General features: G+C 33.8%; 1 long non-coding RNA gene across 5 annotated transcripts in view; it reads right to left on the bottom strand.

Annotated features, from left to right (window-relative positions):
- The window catches only part of LOC125754253 (uncharacterized), a 58,712-nt gene that overhangs the window by 1,006 nt on the left and 34,200 nt on the right, over positions 1-23,506 (bottom strand). For 4 of the 5 annotated variants that reach the window (XR_007407974.1, XR_007407973.1, XR_007407971.1 and 1 more), the window contains exon 3: positions 5,111-5,329. This is a non-coding gene — a long non-coding RNA (uncharacterized LOC125754253). Of the gene's footprint in view, positions 1-5,110; positions 5,330-6,520; positions 6,595-23,506 lie in introns of all 5 variants that reach the window. The other variant, XR_007407975.1, reaches the window with a different exon arrangement.

Genomic DNA, 23,506 nt, shown 5'->3' with positions numbered 1-23,506 from the left:
TAACTGATTATCTATATATTGAGCACAAAAGAGGAAAGGAAAAGTGGAACAGATAGAACTAAATAGAGTGGTAAGGAGAGAAAACATTATAAATATTGGACTATATCAAAATCTTAAATTGAGAGAAAAAATTATGAGGTTGAGACCAAGAACCGAATGCATAATTTGGCAGAAGAGAATGTGACAATGGTTCATCCGTGCAAAAATTAAAAAAAAAAAATCTCTGTTGACATTTCTTTTATTTAAAAACAAAAAGTAAAGTAGAATTGATTACATTTTATTTTAGCATAAGTCTTGGCTTAAATAACACCAAAAGCTAGTAAAAACTATTATATATTGTTGAGACTAACAGTTACAATTTTAATTATTTTATCTACAAAAATAAGAAAAGTAATTTTTTTTAAACAAAGACTAAGCTTTATGAATATCATGCTTTATTTCAGCAATATTCTTAGCATTAATGTATAAAACTCAGCCCTCAGCTCGTTTTCTACTGGGTATTACCTGCATTATAGAAATTCTTTAACACAGGAAAGGTTTTTCACTGTGTAGCTTTTCAATTATATTAATTCATAGGAATAGGACTATAATTTTACATAACAATCTTTGAGCAAAACTAAATTCAAAGTCACATATGCTTTACACAGATGTTTTAAATGATCAAAATCAAGTGTTCCTTCCTATTCCAATCGTCTTTCTGTTCAACACATTACTAAACACAACTTTTTTTTTTTTTTTAAGATTTTACTTATTTGAAAGATAGAGATAGTGACAAAGAGCACAAGTAGGGAATAGATGGAGAAGTAGGCTCCCCTCTGAGAAGGGAGCCCGATGCGGGGCTTGATCCCAGGACCCTGGGATCATGACCTTAGCCAAAGGCAACTGCTTAACCGACTGAACCACTCACATACCCCCTAAACACAACTTTTAATTTACTTTTATGATGAAATCTAAGAATCTTCATTAGGGATCTAGGTTTCTTTTTCTTTTTTTTTTTTTTTTATTTATGATAGTCACAGAGAGAGAGAGAGAGAGAGAGAGGCAGAGACACAGGCAGAGGGAGAAGCAGGCTCCATGCACCGGGAGCCCGACGTGGGATTCGATTCCGGGTCTCCAGGATCGCGCCCTGGGCCAAAGGCAGGCGCCAAACCGCTGCGCCACCCAGGGTTCCCGGGATCTAGGTTTCTTAGTAAGCACCTTTGATGTGCAAAACTCTGGGTCAGGAACCAGGAATATAAATAAAAATGTGTTTCAGCCCTTGACTGCCAAGAGCTCAATCATGAAAAGAAGAAATATGTAGATATATGAAGTGCAGTATAACCTGGTATGTATAAATCTGTGGCAAAGCTCTTACAAGATCTGAGAAAGCATAAAAGTAACCCTTATTCGGTGACAAGGAGAAAGGGAGGGTTCTAGACAAAGAATTGTTCAAAACAACTGAATAAGAAAGGATAAAAGTTGGGGTGCCTGGGTTGCTCAGTTTGTTAAATGTCTGCCTTTGGCTCAGGTCATGATCTCAGGATCCTGGTATCAAGCCCTGCGTTAGGCTCCCTGCCCAGTGAGGAGTCTGCTTCTCCTGCTCCCTCTTCCTCCACCTCTTCCTCCCACTCATTCTCTCTCTCTCAAATAAGTAAATGAAATCTAAATAAATAAACAAATAAATAAATAAATAGGATAAAAGTGGAGCCTGGGGTTCAAGTACAGTGTGGCTGAATCGCAGGTATGGTAGGAGCTATGATGGAAAAGGTGCCCTGGAGATACGTTGGAGCAAGCTTTGAAAGGCTGAGCACCATGCATCTGGTGCTTAACTGAGCTGAAAGCAAGAGAGTTGAGCTGTCAGGTATCTGAGCAGCTGGTTAAAGGATTAAAGCTACAAGCCCAAAATGAAGAGTTAAGCTTTTAATTATTTTTGTGATATAAGCAAGAAGCTAAAACTAGATAAAAGTGTGGACTCCTCTTTCATTTTCCCCCATGGAATGGTACACAAGTCAGGGTGAGGTGGATCAAAACAGACATGGGTGGGGTTCATCTCACTATCAAGGAAGCCCCAACAAAAGACTCCTAGAGTCCAGGGGAAGGGTGAGAGGAAAGGGTTTGGAGTAGAAAAAAAATGGGTGTTGGGGGAACGCATGGGTGGCTCAATGGTTGAGCATCTGCCTTCAGCTCAGGGTATGATCCTGGGGTCCTGGGATCAGTCTCACATCAGGCTCCCCTTAGGGAGCCTACTTCTACCTCTGCCTGTGTCTCTGCCTCTTTCTGTGTGTCTCATGAATAAATAAATAAAATCTTTTTAAAAAAATGGGTTTTGGGTCACAGTAGAGGAAAATGTCTCCAAGTTTCCTCCCTGCTCTTCCCCATAAACAGGCCTCTACAAAGGTACCTGAAAAGAACATTGGCCCAAGGTCTTATAAATAGAGATCTAGGACGAAGACACTTGAGCTAGGAATGCAGCCCTGCCAACAGTGTGACCAGTCCTGGGAGGGTAGGGTGGAGGCTGAATCTTTGACTAAAAACTTCTTTCGGGAACTGCATGCTTTGACTGTGCTCCAAGTTTGGCATGTGGGTGGCGCTGGTCGTTGGGGTAGGGAGAAGCAGCTTTCTCCTATGAGGCCTGCCAGGTAAAGCCTTTGTAAATGCCTATGTTTGGGCCTAAAAAATCATACAGACACTTATAACCAACCAGGAGTTGGGTTCCTCACTGTGGTAAGTGCAGTGTATATGTTATGAGGTAGACAGTAGGGAAATAAGAACAATTTTGAAGGCTGAGATTTGCCTGATATGGTAAGTTTCTGGAAAACAATCCTGATGACAATTTGAGAATAGACCTGTGGGGGGCGTGTAGACAAGAAGAATGGTTAGACCATCTCAAAAGTTTTAGTCCGTCTTTTAAACCTTAGGAAAACCCTTTGTCCAACCAAGGAAAGCCCCCCAGAACAATTTTGAAGGCACTTATCCATCACTAAGTCCAGACCTGAGGATTCTAAGACACTATAGTTTCAACTTTTTTGTATTAAATAATAGAAAACTTAGAATAACAGTACTGGTTTGCTTCTTTGCCCACATCTGTACTTGTTGCTGCCTCTTTTTCATTAGTTAATGGTTGAGAAGTGAAACTTGAGGTCCAGAGTTTTCAACATATTTATTAAGGATTCCTATTTGATAAACTTTTTTTGCATCTCTCTGAGCTTCTTTCGGTATTTGATATGGAATTTTTGATCAGTAGAATTTTTATATAACATTAGGATTCTGAGATCCATTACATAGCTGGTTTTCTAAGTACTTGTTTCTGCAGTTGGAGGATATTGTGTTAATTTTAAAAAGCAGCAAAGTCATGGATATTAAAACATAAGTTATTATGAATCAATGGGTTTAATCATGAGTTGATATATTTATACATGTATTCATATTTGAAGAAATATTAGTGACTAGTAATAGTCTAAAATATATATTATTTTAGAGTTGTTATGGTTACTTGTTTTCTTAGAAAAATCCAATAGATGTATAGAAAACCACAGTGATTGTTTATCAGCTATTAGAGAAATAGCACTGCATTTTATGTTTTGTAAAGGTCTGTTTATTCATTGACTTTACTGTAAATTGCCATACATTTCCTTAATATGAAGCATTTTCAGTTAGCATTAATTTAAAGGAAAATGCAAAGCATTAACAATTAATGTGCATAAAAGTAGTTTTAGAACATCGTATTTTCCCCCATTACCTTTAAAATATTTTTATTAAAATATTTTTTTCAGGAATAAGTCCAAAATAATGGAAATACTATACTATTTTTGTTTCTCACAAAGACAGAAAGCTATTCTCTAATTGCAGTTATTGTCAGAGTTATGCTATGTATTAGCCAAGGCAAAATATAGTTTGGGTTACATCAATTAGTTTTTGCTGTGTAAGAAAGTATTCCAAATTTTAATGGCTTAAAATAACCATCATTTACCAACTCCTGATTCTTTGGTTTGGGAATTTGGTCTAGGTTCAGCAGGGTCATTCTTCTGTTGGCCTTGACTAGCTCCTTCAAGCAGCTGTAATTACTGGGTTAGCTAGGGGCTTTTTAAGTCTTGCATGACTTCACTTACGTGTTTTATGGATGTCTTGAAGTATTTCATATGGTGATTGCATTTCAAATGCTACAAGAGAGGCAAGGCCAATGAGCACACATTTCTTGTTTCTCCTTGTGTCATCTTTTGATATAGTCTCATTGACCAAAGCAAGCGATAGCCAATCTCAGAGTCTGTGGGAGTAAATAGGACTAAATGCCCAAGGGTATAGAGCAAGAAGAGGAATTATGATGGCCATCTTGTGAGCAATATATCTCATTTCACTCTCTGGATTTACTACTTTATATCTCTTTCATATGGAAAATGTACTTGCCCTCCTTTAAAAGTTGAATCTTATGAATTCATCAACTAAATCAAGCCCAGCTGCAGGTGAGATTTCTTGGCTGAGGCTCCTCAGTAAGCTTTTCTGGTATGACTACACTTTGCATGGTAGCTAGTTTCAAATAACTTTAGGATAGGGCAATCTCCAATGTACAAGAACTTTCATATTTCTGTTTATACTATGTTTGCTAAAGTCCTGGTACCTCAAACAATTACATGACCAAACTTAAGTTAGTATAGATGACTAATCAAAAATGAGGATGAGTGACTAAGTTGTGGTAATAATTTTATAAACAATTTGCCATGGTGAAGTAGGAGAAAATAGGGAAAATCAACTGAGTAAAACCATGATCTTGGAAGACTGTATTATAAAGATCTTATTTGTATCATTTTAACTCATTTATTTCTGTAGGTTTCAAGCAGTGGTTTTATTTTTTTATTTTTTTTTAAATTTTTAAAGATTTTATTTATTTATTCATGATAGACATAGAGAGTGAGAGAGAGGTAGCAGAGGGAGAAGCAGGCTCCATGCCAGGAGCCTGATGCGGGACTCGATTCCAGGTCTCCAGGATCATGCCCTGGGCCGAAAGAGGTGCTAAACCACTGAGCCACCCAGGGATCCCCCAAGCAGTGGCTTTAAAGAAGAAAGAAGTAAAATATTTTCCAAGAGGAATTTGTGGGTGAGAGAACACCCCTTTTTTTGGTATTGAGATATTTACCTTTTTTGAATATTCCTTCTTCTCTTGGTTTCTGACTTCTGTGTCATTGCATACCATTACTGACATTTCTGTGTTACACATTTTGGGGCACAGGTTTAGCTGGTGAATATTTCCCCAATTAGCTTTACCTGGAGGACCATTTGGTTATAGTCCCAACACAGACTTTGAGTCTCCTTATTAACATTCTGACACAGGCAGCAAATTCTGTGTAGTATTCACCTATGTAAAATGAAAAAAAAAAACCAGCCTATGAAATGAGAGAAAATATTTGCAAGTCATATACTAGATATATAAGGAACTCATAACTCAATTTTAAAAGACCACAAAAAAATCCCATTAAAAAGTGGGGAGAGGACCTGGAAACATTTGTCCAAAGAAGGCAGGCATCCAACTGTCAATAAGTACATGAAATGATGTTCAACATCTGATTATCAGAAAAATGCAAATCAGACCCACAATGAGATATCACTTCACACCTGACAGGATGGCTATTATGAAAAAAATGAGAGATATATATATATATATATATACACAATGAAATATTATTCAGCCATAAAAAAGAAGAAAATCCTGCCATATCATAACATGGATGGACCTTGAGGGTATTATGTTGAGTGAAATAAATCAGAAAAAGACAAATGTCATATGATCACAATTATATGAAGAATCTAAAAACAGCAGTAACAAGATCTAATAGATATAGAGAACAGATTGGTGGTTTCCACAGGCAGGGGGTGGACAAAATAAATGAAGGTAGTCAAAAGCTACAAATTTCCAGTTATAAAAATAAGTAAATTTGGAGGATGTAATGTATATAGTCTGGTGACTATAGTTAGTGATACTGTATTGTATATTTGAAAGTCACTGAGAGAGTAGATCTTAAAACTTCCCATCACAAGAAAAAAATAGCTGTGTGGCAATGGATATTAACTGACTTTTCATGGTGAACATTTTGCAATATATATATATATATATATATAGAATTGTGTACACTTGAAAATAATATAATGTTATATGTCATCAATTATGTCACAATAAAAAAGGAAGATATAAGAAGGACCAATAAATACATGAAAAGGTATTCATTAGTCATTCAGAAATATCATTAGTCATTATTTAAATCCAAATTAAAGCCATAATAACATATTTCATACCCACCAGAATGGGAAAGAAAGAAACAAACAAAAGATATAAATAAACTTTCACAATTTTAAGAAAACACATATAGCTGAAATTTACATTGAATGTATTTGTCAAATAGTAGAATCATTCTGATTAAAGTCAGGAATAAGTAAAAGATGGTACTGTTTTTACTAGCATTCAAGATGATAGTGGAGGACCTTACAGATACATTAAGGAAAGGAAAAGTCATGTGAAGTATAAATATTAGAAAGAGAAAGTTAAAATTACCATTATTTTCAGATGATGTGCCGGTTGCCGTAGAAAACTCAATGTACTCAGCTAACAATGTGATTTAAGACAATCTAGCAGGGTGGCCAGAAACAAGATCAAAATAAGAGAATCAATAGTGTTCCTATACAAGAGTAATACAATTAGAAAATGTAATAGAGATCCCAAAACAATTGAGAAAAAATTATGGAATGTCTAATACACCCAGTAAGAAAATTATAAAGCACTATTGAAAGAAATACAAGTAGTTCTAAGTGAATAGGAATATAAACCAATTTAATAGATGGAAAACTTTAAAAGATATCAGTTGTATTCCATGTTAGTCTATAGAGTTATTACTACCCCAATCAAAATTGCAACAATTTCTTTTTTGGAAATGGAACAGAGTCTTGAATACTTCTTACTTCTGTAGATAGATGTGTGCAAATATATACCAGACTAATTTCAGAAGAAAATTCATGGCTGGAAAGAAGGGAAATGCTTGAATTTTTCTTCACAGCTATCAAAAAATTTTTTAAGTATTATAATGAAAACAATATGAAAACTGAAAGGCAAATCAAGCAGTGAAACATTATGGAAAATCAAGAAATTAAAACATGAGTAGATGAACAGCTAGTATGTAGTGATAGTGGCTTTCGAATTGAGGAAAATGATGGAATATTTAATTAGTAAAATTGGAACAATTCTTAATTCACTTAGAAACATTAAAATGAGCTCTCAATTTCAACAAGTATTAAAACATGGATTAAAAAACCCTCTAAAGTATTTGAGGAAAAAATCAGAATATGTAGGACCCTTATATTTTCTTCTATAATTCGAAAGATTGGAGAATAAATGTTTACCTTTGTCATAGGAAAGGCCTTATGACAAGGCAAAAATATTCATGGAAAAAATTGAAAAATTGAAGAGGCAATACAACTTAGAGAATGATTCATTTTGAGAATAGGATCAGTATAACTTCAGACAAGAGGCAACATTTGAATTAAGCTTTAATTTGGATTTTGAACAGAAGACAATCTGAAACAACTTATGTAAAAGAATGGAGGCATAAAATTATAGTCAGGTCTTTTTTTTAATTTTTACTTACTTATAATAGTCACAGAGAGAGAGAGACAGAGGGAGAAGCAGGCTCCATGCCAGGAGCCCGACGTGGGACTCGATCCTGGGTCTCCAGGATCGCGCTCTGGGCCAAAGGCAGGCGCTAAACCGCTGCACCACCCAGGGTTTCTTATAGTCAGTTTTGAAAAATTGTCCAGAGTGACTAGATTTCAAAATGCTCAGTAAGAGTCTATATGTTAGGACTTGACTTTCATAAGGAAGGAAATTTTTCCAGTTCCCCGTCTGATTTCTCTACTAAAAAATTCTAAAACTCTAGGTATTCAATTAATCTTAGTAATACTATTTAGCAGTGCATTAAATTATTCATTCTAAAATGGACCCATTATTTACACTATAGGTTTAGTTGGATAGTTTACTTGTGCATAAAAACAAACAAAAACATTTGGATGGTATCTGATTTTATGTGGATTTGATAATCAGCTTCAGAATATTCCATTGATCAATCGGATCAGTCTTTGGTTATGGTATCTCATATTATTTAGAAATTAGCATAGTTAGGCAAGCAATTTAGCACTAAGTCAAGATTAAACTGGCTTATATTTTAATATTATTATGTGCAACATGTGTCAGCCTTATGATTTATGGTTCAGCTACCTTTTCTAAAGGCTTATTTGGCATTCATTATATTACATACATTTAGGTAATTGAATTAAACTTGAATTTAATTTTTTGTGGTCTTACAAAACATATTCAATTTACATATGTTGTGCATTTAGTCAGTAGCTAAAATTCTAAGAAAAATGAGTTCACAAATATAAAATCTTGACATCACCAGAAACAGTATTTGAATGCCATTTTCTTATAGGAACACCAGTTTTGGGAGTTATTTCTATTCACCTATTTATGATGAAACATAAAAAGCATTATTAATATCATAACGTATATTAATCTTAAATTCTACATGCCCAAACATATCTAGCAATTAACATATACCTGTAATTTTCCAAGCATCTTCATAAATGTTAACCCAAGTAATTATTGTAAGCTTTCTATGAGATCAGTTCTAGTATCCTGTTTTTTGATGAGGAAGGGGAAGCACAGAGAATCCAATATTTTTTAATACTTACTGCATTGAAAAGTAGCAGAGCTTTGATTACAGCCTAGCCAGGCTGACTATCTATAATCTGCTCTAAAATCCTGCCACACTAGTCTGTCTTTTATGCTGTGAAAGAAAAGTCAACTGTTAAAATTATTGGGGGAGGGGAGAAAGCATATATTCTGAGGAAATCCTAGTTATGCCATTTTGTTTTATTAAATAGGTATGTTTTTCTACTTTCTAGATTTTTAAAACATTATATAAATTTATTTCACTCCTCTTATGGTTAACTACATTATCTACCAGATACTGTAGAAGTCAGTCTAAAAATTTAATATAATTGAGAAAAATATAACATCTCATAAACTAATTTTATCTTTTGGGTAATAAGCCAAAAAAAGTTGTGTAATGCTTTCAGAAAATTTTATTTTCTATTTAATATTCTTTCTTTTCTTAATTTAATTTATTTTATGTATCCATAACATAGAGCATGTTAAGCCAAGTTTTAAACAGATGCTTCAAATGCCATTCTAATACAAATGCAATAACAGGTAACCTGCAGATACCAGATAATGCATTTTTAAAAAACCTTTTGAAATATCTAGCAACTGTCATGTGAAATGCTGAAATTTAAATGGAGAATAGTGGGGAAAATTAATTTCATTTTAAAAGTTGTATCCCAAGGACAAGACTTAACACTGTGTGGGTCTTCCCAGGATCAGAAAGGTGAAGTCGAGGCCACAAGACAAGAAGTCCATTCTTGCACTCTAACCCTACAGGTATCTGTGAGATTATTTGTATAGCTAGAGGAAGAGACAGCAGTAAACACTTGGGGAGAAACGACAGAGAAATATATATTGGAATATTTTTTACTTTATCCCAGTGAGTATAGGAAGGGTACAGAGAGTCAGCATGTTGTATGTGTAAGAACAGTCATACCACACCTGGATAAACAATCTATTTATCCTCTTGTGCTCTCCAAGGATGAGATACTAAATGAAGAAAAATAGCAGAATAGAAGCATCAATGTGTTTAAGTCCCTGTGGGACAAAGTCTGCTATAGAAAATGTTGTTGGAAAAGGGAGACATCTCATTGATCAAGGAGAAACACGGCTAAGCTTTATATAGTACTCTGCTGGGGGAGGGGGAAGGAAGATAAAAATAAAAGAGAAGATAGAGGCCAACAAGTATATTTTTGTCAACTGTGGGCATCCCCAGAGAAGAAACAAAATAAACTTACTCTTGTAATCAATATAATGTGACCACTAAAAATACAAGATTAATCAGCTGCAGATGGAGTAGCACATTCAAATATGTCATTAAGGATCAGAGCTAGCAGCCTTATTGGAGAGATCCAGTGCAAAATGAAAACACAGGGTCATTTGTTAAAAAGGAAGGAAAAGATTCTATTAAAGCTACAATTTGAAACTTCACAATTTCTTCCATGGTCTTTCTCTCGACCTATCTTGGTGCTTTTATGTAATTTCTAAGTAAATAAAATAAAATAAAATAAAATAAAATAAAATAAAAAATATATAAATTATCAGCCTGGGTTTTACCATTGATTTGTATAGTGTGCAACTCTAGTTCTAAATGCAAATATTAGAACATTGAACTCATATGCAGAATTTCTGAAATTACACAGTTTATATATCATACCTTGTAAGGCTTATATGTTTCATTTTATTAGAATAGTGAGAAGGCTGTATTAAACTGTTTTCAAAAAAAATAATAATAAACTGTTTTCATTTCACTTCTTGACATATGCAGATTTTACCTAAAATCTCTGCCTTCAGCTTACTGGTAAGTAAGAAAGGACTGAAAAGAAAAGGAACTATGGGTTGTCCTATCTTTCTCTTTCCTCCATTATGATCATTGCTGGGAAATAACTACACAAGTAAGAAAGGATTTCTTTGTCATTTGTGTTTCTTGACATGCCTTTGCTTTTCTGTATTTGCAAATTCTGGTTTGGATGGAGACTGTGGCCTCTCTGGGTTATAGACAAAACAAGCTTATCCTTTAGTCACTCTGAGTCTCACTGAAGTCATGGTTCCAGTGGAATTCTGTGCTATGGGGACCTCAAATATTATACAGAAATAGGGTGACAAAGAACAGTGGACATGCAAATTACAGATAATGTCTCTGCTCATGTGCATTGTCTACTGTTCCATTGGGATTCACTTCAAAACACAAGTTTAAAGATGAAATTATTAAGAATTTTAAGATAGTAGGGCACCTAAGTGGCTTAGTTGGTTAAGTGTTTGCCTTCGACTGGGATCATGATCCCAGGGTCCTGGGATGGAGCCACATGTCAGGCTCCTGGCTCACCAGGGAGTCTGCTTCTCCCTCTGCCCCCTGCCTTATTTTCTCTCTCTCTCTTTTTTTTCTCTCAAATAAATTCTAATATACATTCTTCAGGAAAGTGATTAAAATATTAAGGAAAGGATTGCAATATCTACGCAAATCAAAATACATGCAAAAAAAATTACAAATCAGACCGATAGAATTTCTCTGAAAGCTAAGGCTAAAGAAGGTGGCACAGCTATGACAGTCATCAGCAACACCAGATAATAAAAAGAGGAAAATCCAGCAGCTTTAGCACAGGCAAAAGAAGATGGAACATGCAATCCAAGGCACAGAGAAGAAAGAGCCATTCCTGAAATTGGGATGGACAATCTGAAATAAGGCAGGGCATAGCTGAGGCCAGTCTAGTGTATCATCACTGGGAGCCAAATGTGGAGAGAAAGTAATTTCTCATGAATCCATCTGTTAAAAACAAATTCAGAGGCAAAAGTGAGTATTAAGATAAAACTGAGGCATTGAGGGAGAGAGCCTAGTGGGAAGTAATTGAGGTACATGAGCCTTATATCTGGAGAGTCTGCTCAGGAGAAGTACCAGATTGTCAACAGGGTGGGAAAGTGGTATGAAATCATAATTTAGAGGAACGAATGATGTGATAAAAGGAGTGTGGAGTACTGCAACTGGGAGCTGAGCTAGGGCCTGGAGCTCACCATGAAGCACAGACTGGATGTGGCTGGAGCCCGACCCATAGGGCAGTGTGAAGTCAATTGTGGTAGCTACTTGAGCCAATGCTAACTTACTTGCCCTTAGAGTGTACTTACATTCAAAAGTACAAGGTTGACGTGTATGAGGCTTCCTTTTGGATCCTGCTTAAACAGAATTCCCTTAAGACTAGATATTGGTGTACCCACCCACACAGGTGTGTTACATGTAGACATTGCTAAGAGGACGGAGGAAGACAGAGACTATGGGGAAAAAAAAAAAAAGAAGGCACTATTGAATAGTGCAGTCAAATTCTTTTGGGATTAAATATTTCAGATACTTTGTTTCTCTTCTCTTTTAGGAGCAGACCTTGACTTGAGTATACTAAATATTCAGTGGAACAAATGAGAAAAAAATACTGTTTTAGAAAATGCATAAAACACGTTACAAGTTTTACAATGAAGTTTTACAATCTATTTTAAAAATCTTGCCTGATAAATAGATTTAAAAAAATCTATTTTAAAAAATTTTGCCTACATAGGTACAATCTATTTTGAAAATTTGCCTGGTAAGTAAAAATAAGTAGGGGACTTTGGTAAAGGAAGATGTTTTAGTACACATAGATGCATACATTTTCTAGCCATCTGATTAGCTCCTGTAAGACACCAAATTATAGTTAGAATAAATTAAGTTACAGTACAGGAGGAGATCTTTACCTTTTTAAAGATCTGGTCACTCAAATAAATACATTTGCAAATCGTTACAAATATTTCCTATTTAATTTTCATCAAATAAAGCAACTGGAGTATGTAAATTGGCTCATGTGGAAACACTTGTAATAACTGCAACTGACATATTGTATGAAGTTAAAGATTCCTTTATGTTTTTTTAAAGATTTATTTATTTATTAATGAGAGACACACATACACAGAGAGAGAGAGAGAGAGAGAGGCAGAGACACAGGCAGAGGGAGAAGCAGGCTCCATGCAGGGAGCCCGACATGGGACTCGATCCCCGGTCTCCAGGATCACGCCCTGGGCTGAAGGCGGCGCTAAACCGCTGGGCCACTGGGCTGCCCTCCTTTATGTTTTTATAGGAGTATTGCAGTTTACTAATAGGGAAACTGAAAATAAGGTATGTAATTATCGAAGACCAGAAACAGGACTTATGTCTGCTGATTTTTGACTGTTAATAATATGATACTTTATGTATTTTAGGATAACATATAGGGCTTTTCAAAGTTAGATGTACATGATTTTTTTAAATCGATGTAAAATGTGCACAGTGATGTAAGATTCTGTAAGGAGGGTGATCCATCTGCCTTGCTGTGCTAGATAGAAGAATATTGTAGCTATATTGAAGGAGAATTCTGTGTTTTCCCATTAAAAATCCCTCTTGTCCTAACCTCTGCCATATTAGCTTAAAAGGTGTTTCTGTTCAAATGGCTATCTACCAACAGTCTCTTCATTGTTTAAGATGAAGAGAAGACAACTATTTTTTTTTTTCAGATTTTACTTATTAATTTGAGAGAGAGCATGAGAGAGCACGAGCTGGGGAGGGAGAAGCAGACCCCATTGAGCAGGGAGCCCTATACAGGGGTGGGAGAGGTGGGTTCCACCCCAGGATCCTGAGATCCTGACCTAAGCAGAAGGCAGACGCTTAAACTGACTGAGCCACCCTGGCACCTGAAGAAGACAACTATTTTTATGCAATTCATAGAGTATTATGGGACTTTGTTTGGAAAGTTTGTGTAGGGCAACAGCTGAGGCATTTCCTTGAACCACCGGATTCAAATTCACACATGCTCTTTTCAAGCATTTGTGCGATTCCTTTAAGGAAAAAGGCAGACCATTCTAATTGTTTAGAGAAAGACAACATTTTGGTAGGGAAAACCCTGTTCCACATTATCAGAGAGAACAGTTTGGAAGAAGCATGTACCTGATGTATTTCTCCAGAGGAGAGGAACACATTCTGTTGCTGCCCAAATTCATATACTTTGAAAACATGGTCCCCTTTAAAACATTTTCCAATATGTAGCCATAGCTAGAGAAATATCCTGATACCCAAAAACCTTACCCATATATTTAAAGAATTGGCATTTTAATTCAATATCTTTACAACTTCATTTTTATAATAATAGGTTATATGCCTCAGAGATAACCAAGGGGAAATTTGCAATTTTCCTGGAAGTTAGACAAAACTAACTGGAAAGGAATCATAATTTCATAGTTCCAAAATAAGAATATGTGTGATAAAAAGTAACCTACTTGGCAAATTCTATATGCTGTTCTATATATGTGTTTCGAATGATTAAGTGATTGATTTTCTAGATTATTTTGAGAGATTGAGAAAAATCAGTAACACATTTGAGAAAAGATTTATTGGATAATTTAAAAATATTTTACTAAAGGCATATACAATGACTAATGCCATGATTACAAAGGTTATGTAAAAGAAAATTTCTATTTCCAAAACAATTCTACAGGAAAGGAAATAATAGGAAATAAAAAATCAGGTTGTGAGTTTATGAGCATTATGAAGAAAATATTTGCCTTTAGGGTATATTGCAAGTATTAAGGTATTTGATCTAATTCTCGAAAACTATCCACTCATTCTTAGTCTCTAGGTGAATCAGTATGAGTCTTAAAAACATGAGCAATTTTAAACTAGGAATTTACAAGTACATTTCCCAGAATATGTCTACAATTATAAAGTCCTTGGGGCAATTTTACATTCCTCAAACTTGTTCTGAAAATAATTGACATTTTCATAGACCATTGAATCAGATTAGTTATGCATTTCAGTTCACAGTAAACTCTTCTTCACACAGAATAGTAAATTGGAATTAGTTTGGTTAACTGAAAGCTATAGTATAATCTATATATACATTATGAATTTGAAAAGAATTAGAATACAATGAAATATATTTGACATAAAATCTTTGCTAATATAACCTGCCATTTTTGACTGCTGTTTTGCTTCTTGATGACATAATGCATATGGTATTTGGCAGAAGGCTAATATATGCTAGGTATAAATATATTTTAAAAACAAAACCATGATAGCTTATTCGTTACTTTTTTTTTTTACTCAAAAATGTCCATGGTGAAGTTGTTTTGCATTTTTGTTCAGCTCATTGAATATGTTGAGCTTTTCCTATGCTGCTCTTTCTACACTCTTTACTGTGTATTCCTCAAACCTCATATATCCCCAAGAAGCTAACTCTCAGCCATATCTTCACTTCCTACATCATATGAATATAAATGTGTATGTATATGTATTTTTGCTCTTTACTTCCTTTCTTTTCCACATCTAACATTTCTCATTTCTCCCACTTTGTCAGATCTACCAACTTTGCATTACCCAACTCATTGCTTCATCAATTTTATCCTTCTTTCTCCTATAACATGACTTTTTTTCCTCAGAATTCATTTTTATGGTCTATAAATGCTTTCAAGCCATCCTTATTCTAAAAATAAAGACAAGTCAAAGTTTTCCATTATTCTTGCCTTCCTATATGGTTAAATTCTTTGTTATATTTCCATAATACAGAACTTGTTTTAAAAAAATAAACTCCTCCCTGCACCCAATACCAGTATTCAATTCCTGAATTCTTCTTTTTTATGATTACTTAATGGTAAAATCCAACAACTTATTTCAAAGAAGAGGAGTGAGTAAAATCAATTGAAGCACTCCACTTTCGCACACAACTTTTGTGTTAGGCAGGTGGCCATTGTTGCAGTAGTAAATAAACTTGAGCATAAATAATGGCTTAAACTTCATAGAAACTAATTTATTGAACATGTAAAGCCCCAAATGAGAGTTCATGTTTGGCAAGTGGCTTTCCTCTTCCGCGTCATGAGACAGAGATTCAGTCATTTCCATCTTGTGGTTCTACCATTTTTGGGACATGGTCCCAATGCCACTCTGTTCATCTATATAAAGTTGTTGGAAATGTAAAGAGGATGCTCTATATTGTATATCTAAATTTTTATGGTCTGACCTAGAAGTGATTTTCCCACTTCTACTCATATTCTATTGACTAGAACTTAGCTTTGAACACATTTAATTGTAAAAGAAGGTAGGAAATTTAAATCTACCTGTGTCCAGAAAGAACAAAATGAATGTAATGAGAATGTTCCCATTCCCAGTCCCTGCCATACCACAGGAAGATTTTCCTTCTGAGATTTTTGCTTCTTCCATCCACCTCCTTAGTTTTTAAATTCTCTCATTAAGTATGAAGAGTTCAAATGGAACCCTATTTGTGGTTGGCCTATGAATCCCTTACTCTGACTCAAATACTGTTGACAAGAAAGAGCTATTACAAAGAACAACCCAAACTATTAATGTCAGCTGACTATCACAAAGAGTGTAATACAAGTTTTGCAAAATAGAGGTTAATTTTCATCTCAAGTTATCATATGCAACCCAACATTGTTTGAGGAATCCACAAGAGGCTCTTTTTAAATTCTACTCCATAGTCATTAACTGGGCATGAAGAGACTCTTCTCAAATCCAGATGCTTTCAGAATGATAGGCTTTCCTCTAAAAAGCCCCATTTTTTCCACTCCTTCTCTTTCACTCCTCTTATTCACAGTTCACGTATATAATTTTTTGGTTGACATGCTTAAAGAGTAATATCCATTTAATACATTGTAATATTACTGCTTTCCAATAGCCAGAGAAAACACAGTTGTCTTTTCAATACACATATTTAAAAAGTTTTACTGTGGTATGGTTCCATTCTGAGCCATTCCTCTGTGGACAGGTGATTCTGTTTATCATGTTTTTTAAAAAGTTGAGAAGACTTTATAGGAGAGAGGCATGCATCATATTGTAGTTCCTTTGAATTTGAATTCAAAGCTAAGTTCTAGTCAGTATAATATGAGTAGAAGTGAGAAAACCACTTCTAGGTCAGACCATAATGTCATATATTTATTGAATAAATTTCCTGTTTTAGTTTTTTTTATTAAACACTCATGTATTATTTAAGCACATATAATTTTTATAAAATGCATCCCCTGAGACTGTCCTTTGCTAATTACAAGGAAAGGAAAAAGCAACAATATATTAATCTAATTAAGTTGATCATTGTAAAAGTCAAGCATTACCTAGGATCAAAGTTATATTTTAGCATAGTTAATTAAATTAAATTGTCTTCATTGATTTATTCCTGCCCAAACTTACAAATCTTTATTTGCATTAATGAGTAAAATACATTGTTCAATTTTATTTCATTTAGACTTAAAAAAATAAATGATGTATCTCTATTCTGGGGAAGTGGAATTCATACAAAGTTAATTTACTGTCCAAAATTACTTTAAAAATCTATCAGCTTGAAATATCAGTTTTATTTAGCATTTTCAATTTGAAGAGTTAGAGAACATTAAAAAAGCACATTCTCAATGATTAGTGAAGAATATTCTGTGTGGTTTCATTCTAATTATACGGTAACTTTTTCTTCAAGAAGTTTTTGATTCACTCTGTTCCATTTGTTATTGCTTCTAGATTAGCACTAAACAAGGAATCAGTCTAAGATAATAGAATGGTTCTTAAGGTATTAAGAATGCAATATGAATTTGTGAAAAGTGTTCTCATTGAGTTAAAGAATTCTATAATTTCAATAGGACTGGAATTAGGCAGACATAGCATTATATTTTTGGAATGTGAACAGAGTATAAATTGTTATTTCTTCAATGAATTCAATTTAGTGACAGATTTAAATATGGCACCAATGGGTTATACTCATCTATTTCAGAGGCACCGGTTTCTATGTGATTACAAGATTCAATTTAGCTATGCAAAACTCTTGATTGAAAAGCAATTTTATTGTGGATAAAGTGATCACACAACTTGCTTTCTTTGGAAAGTGCAGAGTTATTTCATGATAGTTCTGGTGTAATCATTAATAATCCACCCCTTTACTCTCATAGGGTCCTGATCTGAAGATATTATATGCTTATTCTTGGATGATACATCATACAGTTATTCTAATTGTAAGAAAACCCAAATTTAGAAAGTTCTAAATATTTTGCTTTATATATGATTCATGAGTTACTAAAAATTAAGAGTGTACTTAATTTTTATAAATAAATTTATTACATATATAAAGATTATTATTTATCTCTTAGAATACAGTTTGAATTGCTGTTATGGAAGTCATTTTGTAGATTGATTCTTGTGAAGTTTTTTTTCATTCATTCATTATGAATATATATTGGATGCATATATATCAAATATTGTTCTAAGTGACTAGGAGTCGAAGAGAAGTATCTGGCCCAATGAGCTTACATTCTAGATGGAAAGGCAAAGGGACCAGGTATAGCAAATATATACAACCTATTGTCCCTTAGCAAAATGGTGTTGGTATATAACATAATCTCACTTCATAAAATGCTGTTTATCATTAAGCTTTTGGAAGGGAATAGAAGTGGAAAAGAAGTCCTAAAGTATACAAAGTCCTGGTAAGACCTTAAAATTCCAGAGAACAGTGGCATGGATGGGCCCCAAAGACTGAGGCAGTCAAATTGCTCTAATAGCAGATCCAATCAGCTCAATATTTAATTGAAATATTTGAGCTTTGGAGCATTCATATGGAAAGTGATGTAGAAATTACAGTAACTTAAAAAAAAAAAAAGAAAGAAAAAAAAAAAAGGCAGGGCAGTACAATCCACTGTCCTAAAGGAAATTTAGAAAGAACAATTCAGAAAAATCCTACCTTGCTCATAGAACCCATGAGGCTGAGAGATACACAACACTGAAGGTTTCTGCTGTCAATACTCAGGTCCTTTAACATCTGTGGCAGACCCCTGTGAGAGATCTGTCTTATAGACCTGAGTTTGGGAGTAGGCACATTCCTGAAACAGGGTTTTGTTAGAGACAGAACTATTTGGGTGGTTTACACTTGTGTAGTCATATTGATTGTTCAAATATTGAACTATTTCAGTATTAACTCCTAGCCATCTGGCCCCGCTCATGGAACTGCTCTTTTATCCAGCAATGAAAGAATTAATACCAGGCACCTCTATTCTGTCTCTATGGTGTGTCTTCCTTTTGTTTGGCCAGTATCTCTGCTGGTTTTAAAATATTTTTATTATCTTCTGAATTCAGTTTCCTTAGAAATCTGTGGAGGTAATTCTAGCAAACCATTCTAGCCTATCCTAATTTAGAAGGCTGGAAGTTGTAGTCTATGAACTATGGAATAGATGTAATTTGTTCAATTTTGAGTCAAAAAAAATTTTTTTTGCCACAATACAGCATTATTTTGTGTTTGTAAGTGATGGCAGAGATGGTATAATAAATTCAGTTTTTGTCTTTGAATGAAATAAATTGTTGCTTGTTTCTTTTAATTTTAATATTGCTTTTGATGTTTATGATTAGTCACATTAAATGTCAGGAAAATATAATTACTGTATTTAGCCTCATTTTTTACCCTGATATCCTGGAATGCTATAATTTGAATTAGAGCAGATGTATTGAATATATAAAGTTTAACCTCTATTGGATTAATAGTTGTTCATTGAAATTGATTTAAGCTGGATTCTGATTGAAAAGTTATCAATAATAGCAAGCAAACTGTATACTTGAATTATGCTTACACTTGAATTATTTTTATATTAATATTGGTAAAGTTGAAAGAGAATCATTGTAACTATATATTAAGAATAATTCCTGGAATGCCTGGGTGGCTCAGCAGTTAAGCATCCACCTTCTGCTCAGGGCGTAATCCCCATGTCCTCAGATGGAGTCCCATATCTGGCTCCCTGCATGGAGTCTGCTTCTCCCTCTGCCTATGTCTCTGCCTCTCTGTGTGTGTGTGTGTCTCTAATGAATAAATAGATAAAATCTTTAAAAAAAAAGAATGATTCTTATTTAAATACAGATATCCATTTAATTGAAACTAATGACAAAAACATTAATGCATTGAAATTAGGTTTATTCCAAGGCAAAAATACCTAATAATTACTGGTTTTGAGTAGTAGGACATCTACAAATAATAAACAGAATTAATAATGAAAATATAATCATGAAAAAATACAGATTTCTTAAGAAAGAAAAAATACATATACTAGTACCTCTACAGATAATCTTTAATAAAAACTGACTTTTCTATGAGATAAATATGCCTATTCTTGCTTTTGATATATTTTATAGTTGGTTCACATCATCGTTCCCAGGTCTCATATTTTCGATTATGTTCATAATGCTGACCTTAAGTGAATAATATGTTTTAACCACAGGAGAGGGTTAGAAAGTTATGATATTCTGAACTGAGAATATATTAGATTTTCCTTCAAAATTTCAGGCATGGAAAGATGTCAGAAGAGCAAACACTAGAGAGATCTTGCAATAAAAAAAATCACTAGAAAACTAATCTTTAATAAAATTCACTCAAGAACTATTCTTCAGGGCTCGTTTATTCAAATTCCATAGAAAAAGAAGTGATGATTTGACTATAATAGTAGTTGTTTGATATAATAGTAACCTTTGCCCAATGTAGATGCAACCCTAGAATGCACCATTGGATTTTATCTATTTTCCAGTATGGGCTACTAAAAATTTAAGTATGTACTGGAAGGAAGATAAAAAGAATGATCACTCTTCTAAAATTTGTTATATCCAGGGAAGGCCGCTAACTTTTTAACAAATCCTGTAAATTAGAATACGATAAAAATCTTCTAAAATTTGTTATATCCAGGGAAAGCCGCTAACTTTTTTTTTTTTTCCTTTTTTTTGGGAAGGCCGCTAACTTTTTAACAAATCCTGTAAATTAGAATACGATAAAAATCATAGCTATTGGAAACACTGCCTGTGTTTCTTTTACTAGGTAATTTTTATTGTGTATTCCTGGTATTTCATTCCTGTAGTATTTATTTACTTTAGAATATCTCCCAGAGTTATATATTTAGCAAGAATTTTGTCTTTCCATTTCTGTCCCCTCTGCCCCCTTAATAAAGATATATGGTCTCTATAACTTCAGGTATATCTTTCTTACAATTTTTAACTGTTTTTTTTTTTGTTTGTTTGTTTTGTTTTGTTTTTTCATTTGTAACTGTTTTAAGCAAGCAACACTCTATTCCTAATCTTTCTGAACAATGTTATGAACCTATTGAGAGCTGGAGATATTAAATGACTTCCATACATATATTAATAAATCTGATCCTTGTTTTTCATTTGTATAACTAAAAATACAGTTGTATTTTTATCTAATTTTTCTTTTCTCTTGTCAGCTTTATATTCATTGGGTATGCAACGCTGTAGAATATAGGAACGTTTTCACATTTTCACTAATCACTTTTAGATTAATTTAGAAGTAAGTGATATTTTCTGTGTTAGGCTATTTTTTCATAAGAGCTAATGATTTAAGGCAAATGTATATCTTGATTTGTTCATATATTTTAAGGAAAATAAGTTCTTATCGCTGTAAAGTAGAACAATCAAAACAACAAAAGTCACACTAGAACTAGTAAATGATACTAACTTCAAAATCTCTGTGGCTGATGTATTATTGATTATATCTGCACCATTTAAAATGTAATAGCTACATATAGGGTACAATTTACTTTAGTATTAATAAAAATTAAACACAATTAAAAATTAAGTTTCTCAGTCATAGTAGGTATCTTTCAAGCGTTTAATAGTCACATCTGTCTCCTGGCTACCATATTGGATAGTGCAAAGTCAGACATTTCCATCATCTCAAAAAGCTCTGTTGGAAAGCACCACTCTAAATCATTTGGTGTGAACTTTGGATGAAGTATCAAGTTTAGAATAGATAACTTTTAAAAGAATGACAATATTAATACATAAAATTATAATTTATTATGATTTTAATATACTTTTTATTTTAGAATAGTTTCAGATTTACAGAAAAGTTGCAAAGATAGTAGAGAGAGCTCCTACATACCCTAGCCTCAATTTCCCGTGTTATTAACATCTTGCATTAGTTTGGACCATTTTTCAAAATTAACGAACTAATTTATACATTATTATTCAATAATATTCAGTAAGGGACTAAAGTTTATCCTTTTGTCAAATTTACTTAGTTTTACTTAATGTTCTTTTTCTGTCCCAGGATCCCATACAGGATCCTACATTTAGTCCTACTGTATCCTTAGATTCCTCCAGACTGTAACTGTTTCTCAAACTTTCCTGGTTTTTGATAACCCTGACATTTGAGGTATACTGGTCAAGTATTTTGTAGAATGTCTCTCAACTAGCATTTATCTGATGTTTTTCTCATGACTAAAGGAGAACTATGGGTTTTTCAGAACTATGGGTCATAAAAATGCTATTTTCATCATATCATATTAATGGTATATTCTACTAAATTGTCTAACATTGTTGATGTTAATCTTAATTGGCCTGGTTGAGGTAGTGTATGTCAAGATTCTCTGTTGTAAAATTATGCTTTCCCCCCATTTCTATACTGTACTCTTTGGAACGAAGTTACTAGATACAGTCCACATAAAGAGTGGGGAGTTTTGTTCTACTTGAGAACAGAGTACTTACATAAATAATTTGTAATCCTTTTGGAAAAAGATTTGCCTAGACAAATCAAAATGAGTTAACCTTTCCTTAATGAAAACAGAAACATCAACTTTGATTTTATTGGCTATGTTATTTCTTTTTTTCTTTTTTTTGGCTATGTTATTTCTTGAGGAGAATTTAGGTGTAAGACTCTGGGCATTTATAAGGGATACGTCTGACTTAAGCCTCAACCGCATTGAATATGGAAATATTTGCAGAAATATTGTCTATTTTTCTTGGATCAATTTCTACTGAGATTCATTTATTTATTAAATTATTTAACAAATGCTTATCAAATCCCTAATATATACCAGAACCTCATCTGGGTTTTGGAAATATATTATTAAAGAAAAAAAAAAGACAGTAATGACCAGTCTCATTACATAGTAGTGGGGGGGGGGTACAGACAAAAATAATAAGTATTCTATAATACATCAGATGGTGGTAAGTGTTATGGTAAATATAAATCAGAAACAGAGATAGAGATTTTGGGGTTGCTATTTTAAGCAGTTTGTGTTGAAGTAACATGTGTGCTGAGAATGTATGGAAGTGAAGGAGCAAGCCAGGGATTATCTGGAGAAAGCGTTTCAAGCAGAGAGATCAGCAAGTACTATGACCTGGCATTGTCTATAATTAGTTATGTGAAAGTGCCTCTATAGCAACAAGCAAAGAAAATGAGGTTAAAGTGGTAGTGGGAGGGTGGGGCTGGCTCAATCATCTGTTCCTTTAGGTAATTGTTGAAATTTGGATTTAGGTTTGACAGAGATGGGAAACTTTTGAATGGTATTGAGCAGATAAGAGATGTGACTGGCTTGCATTTTAAGTACTGGATGCTAATTAACCACAGAGGTGGGTAATTCTGGTGAATTATTCGTAGTTTATCATTCCTGAAAGTGTATTATTTGAGATAATAACTTTACAGTCACTTCATATAGATGTTAAGAACTGGTCATGATCTGTGTATTTGGAAAACGATACCAAAGGGTAAGTTAATGTCTTGGGTAAAAGCTGTGAGAGAAAGAAAAGAATAAAAAATTACTTCTGGATTTTTGCCCTGAACAACTGAAAGTAGAAACTTGCCATTTATTAAGATGTGATAGCCATGTGAAGAGCAGGATGGGATAAGAATTTTAGCCCTTGTGAATTTGAGATGTCCATAAGGGTTGCTAGGAAATCAGTTGTACATATTCATTAAATTCAGAGTGAAGGGTCTAGTTGGAGATGAACATTTGTCAACATCGTGTTGTGGAGAAGAAGAAAATCAATCTTGGAATTGATTTAATGCAGAAGTGACGGAG

Source organism: Canis lupus, chromosome 33 (assembly GCF_003254725.2).
Source record: "Canis lupus dingo isolate Sandy chromosome 33, ASM325472v2, whole genome shotgun sequence".
Classification (NCBI taxonomy): domain Eukaryota; kingdom Metazoa; phylum Chordata; class Mammalia; order Carnivora; family Canidae; genus Canis; species Canis lupus.
This window is presented reverse-complemented; position numbering and strand designations above follow the sequence as displayed.